The sequence below is a fragment of the Artemia franciscana genome, chromosome 2, assembly GCF_032884065.1.
Source record: "Artemia franciscana chromosome 2, ASM3288406v1, whole genome shotgun sequence".
NCBI lineage: Eukaryota > Metazoa > Arthropoda > Branchiopoda > Anostraca > Artemiidae > Artemia > Artemia franciscana.
The window spans coordinates 21,628,814-21,637,191 of NC_088864.1; the positions used below are offsets into that span (position 1 = coordinate 21,628,814).

Consider the following 8,378-nt stretch of genomic DNA (forward strand, 5'->3'; position numbering starts at 1 on the left):
GCGCCGAGAAAACCCAGTATTATTTTGTGAAAAACGAGCGTTAAGTCGTATTTTAATTGAAAATTCGCCATTTTTAAGTGCTTAAATTTGAATTTGTGTAGAAGCGATTGTTATATTCATAAAAAATATAAAAAAAGGCATCGAGGGGGACGTTCACTTTATTGGTAAGTCAGTTATATTAACTGTCATAATTTTTTGAAAATACGTTATTTTTAAGAGCTCAAAAAGTGCTTAAATTTGAATTTACAATAGAAGCGATTATTATATTCGTAAAGAGCATAAAAAAGGCATCGAGTGGTATTTCTACTTTATTGGTAAGTCAGTTTTAATAACTGTTATAGTTTTACCGAATTTGGTACTTGTGTATTATTCAGAACGCACTCAATAAGTGAAGCTAGGTTCTCTCGTGAAACAAACTACGATGCAGACATGTTTTAATCAAGTATCTTATATATAGAGGTGGTTTGGTTAAGTTAGGTATTTGGTATAATGCACCCCACCCACCCCCTAATGTGCAAATACATAGTCCAAACTTTTGTTAAAGCTAATGAAATAAACAAAATATGATGAAAATACAATACTTTATTAGGAAAATTGTAAAATTACAACTTAGAATTCTAACCTAACCTAACCTTTTGTCTTTGTGGCTATGAAAGCGGATTTTCTCATAAAATGTACCTGCATCGTAAGTTTGTTTCACAGAAAAACTTTACTTCACTTATTGAGTGTGTTCTGAATAATACACAAGTACCATGAATTTTATGTATAAAACTGTAAAACGGTTCTATATTAAAACATAAAAATATTTTTTTAGCAGATATTTGAGATTAAAGAAGCACGACTATGAGGTCAAGAATAACTCTTATAATAAATAATTTCTTTCTTTGGTATAAGATCCCAAATCAACAAGAAGAAATCCTATGAGGTTTTTTTTTAGTAATTGAAGGCTATTAAAAGATATGCCTACATTGTAAATTGAACCTCATCTGTAATATTCTAATTTCAAACATTATGTCTTTATAGTGTATTTACAATTCTGAGACAGTTTATAGAAACAAAGAGGCCATTTTCAATTTCTGTCTAAGTCCTTCCTCGTTGAAAAACTGGAGCGCCAATACGCAGCCTGGATTTAAAATTTAACATTCTACAGGCAATTTAGATAATAAAATTCGATTCTCTGCACAATTGTTTTCGTAAATTCATTATCTAGATTTGAAATTTGACTGCTTGGTTCGAAAGGAAAACTGTTCATTTTTCGGTTCACAGGTCCTCGATTTTGGTTTATAAATCTAATTATTTCACAGTGTGTAATTCAAAACTCGATTTTATAAATTGGTTTTACAAGCTTCTTCCCACATACGACTCTGCATCTTGTTTCAAGAATCTCATTTGTCTGTGAAAAAGGCTTTTAACCTTACAAAGAATCTATTCATGATTGGGCTGGATTTCAAATGAAAATCTAAGCTATCTGCAGTCAAATTGATGTAGCTAATACGGCTTTACAGCATTAGGATTACCGACCGATCTTAAAAAATGATTTAATATCCCAAATAATTACATCAATTAAAATTGAAATTAAAAAGTTTTACTAGTTATAGCTTAGAGACCAGCATAGATGTATCACTCTATATATATATATATATATATATATATATATATATATATATATATATATATATATATATATATATATATATATATAAAAATAAGTTGTTTGTCTGTTGACTGACGTCATGTTTGTGTGTCGACTGACGTCATGTTTGTCGACTGACGTCATTATAAGGATTCAAATAACGACCGGGACACAGGGAATATAAATGACGACCGGGACACAGGGACACAACTACAACGGGGACGCCGGGGGGGGGGCACAGGGGATATATATAAATGACGACCGGGACACAGGGAATGTTCGATTAGCAATCACCATCAACAAAGCTCAAGGGCAATCTATATATATATATAAATAAGTTGTTTGTCTGTTGACTGACGTCATGTTTGTGTGTCGACTGACGTCATGTTTGTCGACTGACGTCATTATAAGGATTCAAATAACGACCGGGACACAGGGAATATAAATGACGACGGGGACACAACTACAACGGGGACGCCGGGGGGCACAAGGGGGATATATAAATGACGACCGGGACACAGGGAATGTTCGATTAGCAATCACTATCAACAAAGCTCAAGGGCAATCATTAGAATAATGAGGTATAGATCTGAATACGGATTGTGTTTACCATGGACAATTATATGTTGCATGTTCAAGAGTCAGTAAACTTGACAATCTATTTGTATGCACAGACAAAGGGACAGCGAAGAATGTTGTATATTCGCAAGTTTTACAAACATATATATATATATATATATCTATCTATATTCACAGGTGGGACACAGGGACACAACTACAATGGCGCGTAACTAATATGGCGCGAAAAAAGCTAAAAAAAGAAAAAACCCCAAAAGAAAAAACTTAAAAAAAAGAAAAAAATAAAAAAGGTAAAAAACTAAAAAAAAAAACACCGGGACACAAATGACGACCGGGACACAGGGAATATAAATGACGACCGGGACACAGGGACACAACTACAACGGGGACGCCGGGGGGCACAGGGGGATATATAAATGACGACGGGGACACAGGGAATGTTCGATTAGCAATCACCATCAACATAGCTCAAGGGCAATCATTAGAATAATGAGGTATAGATCTGAATACGGATTGTTTTTCCCATGGACAATTATATATTGCATGTTCAAGAGTCGGTAAACCCGACAATCTATTTATATGCACAGACAATGGGACAGCGAAGAATGTTGTATATTCGCAAGTTTTACAAACATATATATATATCTATCTATATTCACAGGTGGGACACAGGGACACAACTACAATGGCACGTAACTAATATGGCGCGAAAAAAGCTAAAAAAAGAAAAAACCTAAAAAGAAAAAAACTTTAAAAAAAAGAAAAAAATAAAAAAGGTAAAAAACTAAAAAAAAAACAAACAGGGGAAACAAATGACGATCGGGACACAGGGAATATAAATGACGACCGGGACACAGGGACACAACTACAACGGGGACGCCGGGGGGCACAGGGGGATATATAAATGACGACGGGGACACAGGGAATGTTCGATTAGCAATCACCATCAATAAAGCTCAAGGGCAATCATTAGAATAATGAGGTATAGATCTGAATACGGATTGTTTTTCACATGGACAATTATATATTGCATGTTCAAGAGTCGGTAAACCCGACAATCTATTTATATGCACAGACAATGGGACAGCGAAGAATGTTGTATATTCCCAAGTTTTACGTAGTTAAAAACATATATATATATATATATATATATATATATATATCTATATATATAAAAATAAGTTGTCTGTGTGTGGATCTGTGGATGGATCAGGTGACGTCACCTGAAAAAACTGGATCAGGTGACGTCAAAACTGAAAAAACTAAAAAAAGGCAAAAACTACAAAAAAAACTAAAAACTAATAAAAAAAATAAAAAAGCTAAAAAACTAAAAAAACTAAAAAAAGGCAAAAACTACAAAAAAAACTAAAAACTAATAAAAAAGCTAAAAAACTAAAAAAACTAAAAAAAGGCAAAAACTACAAAAAAAACTAAAAACTAATAAAAAAAATAAAAAAGCTAAAAAACTAAAAAAACTAAAAAAAGGTAAAAAACTAAAAAAACTAAAAACTAAAAAAAACTAAAAAAAAGGAAAAAACTGAAAAATAAGCTAAAATAAAGGAAAAAACCAATAAAAAATTAAAAAAAAAAACTGAAAAAACTAAAAAAAGGCAAAAACTACAAAAAAAAACTAAAAACTAATAAAAAAAGTAAAAAACTAAAAAAACTAAAAAAACTAAAAAAAGGTAAAAAACTAAAAAAAATAAAAAATAAAAAAAAACTAAAAAAACGGAAAAAACTGAAAAATAAGCTAAAATAAAGTTAAAAACCAATAAAAAACTAAAAAGAAAAAAAGGAAAAAACTAAAAAAAATTTTCATCTAAAAAACTAAAAAAAACTAAAAAAGGTAAAAACTAAAAGAACTAAAAAAGAAAAAAATAAATGACGACACTCAAAGAGAAAGCGACCAGGACAAAAGGAATGTTCGATTAGCAATCAACGAAGCACCGGGACACAGGGAGTATAAATGACGACCAGGACATAAGTAAAAAAAAAACTAACAAAACTAAAAAGAAGGTAAAAACTACAAAAAAACTAAAAAGAAAAAAACTAAAAAAAGGCAAAAACTACAAAAAAAACTAAAAACTAATAAAAAAGCTAAAAAACTAAAAAAACTAAAAAAAGGCAAAAACTACAAAAAAAACTAAAAACTAATAAAAAAAATAAAAAAGCTAAAAAACTAAAAAAACTAAAAAAACTATAAAAGGTAAAAATCTAAAAAAAACTAAAAACTAAAAAAAACTAAAAAAAAGGAAAAAACTGAAAAATAAGCTAAAATAAAGGTAAAAACCAATAAAAAACTAAAAAAAAAAACTGAAAAAACTAAAAAAAAGGCAAAAACTACAAAAAAAACTAAAAACTAATAAAAAAAGTAAAAAAGCTAAAAAACTAAAAAAACTAAAAAAAACTAAAAAAAGGTAAAAAACTAAAAAAAATAAAAAATAAAAAAAACTAAAAAAAGGAAAAAACTGAAAAATAAGCTAAAATAAAGGTAAAAACCAATAAAAAACTAAAAAGAAAAAAAGGAAAAAACTAAAAAAAAATTTCATCTAAAAAACTAAAAAAACTAAAAAAGGTAAAAACTAAAAGAACTAAAAAAGAAAAAAAATAAATGACGACACTCGAAGAGAAAGCGACCAGGACAAAAGGAATGTTCGATTAGCAATCAACAAAGCACCGGGACACAGGGAGTATAAATGACGACCAGGACATAAGTAAAAAAAAAAACTAACAAAACTAAAAAGAAGGTAAAAACTACAAAAAAACTAAAAAGAAAAAAAAACTAAAAACTAATAAAAAAAACTAAAAAATCTAAAAATCTAAATAAACTAAAAAAGAAAAAAAAAGGAAAAAAATAAAGGAGAAAAACAAAACTAAAAAACGAATGTATATACAGACCGGGACACAAATGACGACCGGGACACAGGGAATATAAATGACGACCGGGACACAGGGACACAACTACAACGGGGACACCGGGGGAAACAGGGGGATATAAATGACGACCGGGACACCGGGACAGGGAATGGTCGATTAGCAATCACCATCAACAAAGCTCAAGGGCAATCATTAGAATCATGAAATATAGATCTGAATACAGATTGTTTTCCCATGGACCATTATATGTTGCATGTTCAAGAGTCGGTAAACCTGACAATCTATTTATATGCAAAGACAATGGGACAGCAAAGAATGTTGTATATTCGCAAGTTTTACGTAGTTAAAACCATATATATATATATATATATATATATATATATATATATATATATATATATATATATATATATATCTATCTATATTCACAGGTGGGACATAGGGACACAACTACAATGGCGCGTAACGACTTACGCGCGCGGGGGGGCTTGGGGGGGGGGGGCGCGAAGCGCCCCCACCAACTAGGTGTTGGGGTGGCGCGAAGCGCCACCCCAACAGCTAGTATATATATATATATATATATATATATATATATATATATATATATATATATATGTATCTATATTCACAGGTGGGATACAGGGACACAACTACAGTGGCGCGTAATTAATATGGCACGTAACGACTTACGCGCGCAGGGGGTTTTGGGGGGGCGCGAAGCGCCCCCACCAACTAGGTGTTGGGGTGGCGTGATGCGCCACCCCAACAGCTAGTGTATAATAAATTACAGACAGCATGAGTTTTATTGAGATTCTTTTTTTTTTGCGGAAAGTGAGATTCTTTTTTTTTGTTTCCAAAGGCGTATGAAGCAGTTAAGACAAGAGTAAAACCGGTTGATTAGACCAGATTATTTAAACGACTGATTCCATAATTGGATCCATCATTTTTACTAGCGGCGAGGTGGCTGTTGACCTGCTGACGATTACGATATTTATATGATCTCAAATAGGATGTTTTTCTATATGGTCTGTTGTCTATTCAGGTATTAATTCTATGACGACCTTCAAGCTAAATTTCCGTACCGTATTTCAGTCAGAACTATATATTTTCCTTCTTAAATGTTTATCTTATTGAAGTTTTTGGGTACGACTATACGTAACTAGTCAGAAATTGACTAAATGATGATAAAAGCAGCAGATATTGCATTTTGGTGAACCATAATCTATACTCTTAACATGAAGCGTATGCAATATTAAAACATACCTATTTCTGTTGTTATTGAAAACAGATTTGTTAGTTTAATTTATTAGGCCTTGGAAGTTATCACTCCAGAACCCATTTCCACTTACCTATCTTCAGATGATGTAATAATAAGCCCCTCTGTTACCCTTTAAACAACACTTAAGATTTAACATCAGAGCCAATGAAATTTGTTCTTTAATTCATAAATAAAACAAAAAAAAGTTGCTAAAACTGTAAAAAACTGAATATAAAGGAAATATATAAAGAAAAGAATATTGTACAATAAATATACATTACACATAAACAATAAATAATACAGAAACAACCAGTTAAAAATACCACAGTCGTAAAAGACAAAAATTATTCGCATCACTTATTCGTCAATTTTCTCTCAAGCACTATAAATCTTTAGCTTAATATCCTAAACTTTTGAAAACATTATAAAAATTTAAAAGATAGAAAGTGAATTAGTTCTTCACGAGAATCTCATTATCTAGCAACAAGATATCTAAACACTTATAAAACTGGAATGACAAGTTACTGGGTATGCGCACCAATCTTCATTCTTTCAAAGGGAGGTGGTTACACCATGTCTAGTTCAAGGTGATTCCAGAATACAAAATCCATCCAGCCTCCTTTTTTTCGGGGTGGGGGCTCAATTCCCCAGGGATCATTTCCAGTGAAATGATCCTTGGCCCCAAACAACGTTTTTCCCCAACTAGGTAATAGAGAAGTAGAGCTTTTAAAATTTATTTCATTTGAGACCTATGAAAAAGTTGTTGATGGGGACTCAATTCCCAAGGAACCAATTCCAGGGGATGGAGAGCCTGGCCCCTAACAGTATCTTTTCACCAACTATGCAATAAAGAAGCAGAGCTTTTTAAATTTATTTCATTTCAGACCTATCAGAAATTTGTAGGTGGGGACTCAATTCCCCAGGAATCAATTCCAGGGGAGGGAGAACCTGGCCCCAAACAATATTTTTTCGCCAACTATGTAATAAAGAATCAACACTTTTCAAATTTATTTCATTTCAGACTTATCAGAAAGTTGTTGGTGGAGACTAAATTCCAGAGGAGGGAGAACCTGGCCCCAAACAACATTTTTTCGCAAACTATATAATAAAGAAGCAGAACTTTTAAAATTTATTTCATTTCAGACACGTCAGAAAGTTGTTGATGGGGAGTCAATTCCTCAGGAATCAATTCCAGGGGAGGGAGAGCCTGGCCCCAAACAACAATTTTTCGCCAACTATGTAATAAAGCAGCAACACTTTCTAAATTTATTTCATTTCAGACTTATCAGAAAGTTGTTGGCGGATACTCAATTCCAGGGGAGGGAGCGCATGGCCCCAAACAATATTTTCCGCCAACCATGTTATTAAGAAGCAGAACTTTAAAATTTATTTCATTCTAGACCTATGAGAAAGCTGATTTAAGCCTTTGAATTCTAGCAAAACTAAAAGCCAGGTTACACGGAGAAAAGAACTTCTATTTTGATATCTAAATCTAAATGTCTTCATTATTTTCCTTTTCGATATATTGCCTAAGGTGCTATATGGGATAAGGTTAGTTGTGCTAATAATAAGAAACTTTCTCGAAGGGATGGAGAGACAAACAGTAACAGAAATAGATCAGTTTCTTGTGAAGTTTGACAAAAATGTTAATTAGTCTGGGTCACTTGCTTGAATAAACCAGAGCCAGAGGTAACTTTTTTCTCGGGGGGGGGGGTGTATACTTTACTCCCCCCCACCTTCCCCGGCTGCATCATCAATACTGTATATATTACAGTTTTTCCCTATAATATTACAATTTTAGCTTGTTTTGTCCCCTCCCACAGATGTACCACCCGGGGCACTTTCCACCCTCCCATCTAGATCGGGCTCTGGACTAAATTACAATAAACAACTAAATAATTTAAATTTTAAATACGTAAAATTAAATCTGTAGAAATTGTGTACGTCAAATCAAGTCTTCCGTTTGGTAAAGCTCGCCTGACTGGGAATCTTTTTCTTAATTAGCAGTTGTGTAAGAAAAAGTCTTATAGG

At 32.3% G+C, this 8,378-nt stretch overlaps 2 protein-coding genes across 2 annotated transcripts in view; one reads left to right on the forward strand and one right to left on the reverse strand.

Moving 5' to 3' along the window:
- The window catches only part of LOC136038653 (uncharacterized), a 150,952-nt gene that overhangs the window by 1,541 nt on the left and 141,033 nt on the right, over positions 1-8,378 (forward strand). The gene's annotated exons all lie outside the window — the stretch shown is intronic.
- The window catches only part of LOC136038644 (carboxypeptidase M-like), a gene marked incomplete in the record, with an annotated part of 99,188 nt that continues 97,320 nt past the window's right edge, over positions 6,511-8,378 (reverse strand). The window contains 1 exon segment of the mRNA XM_065721896.1: positions 6,511-8,378.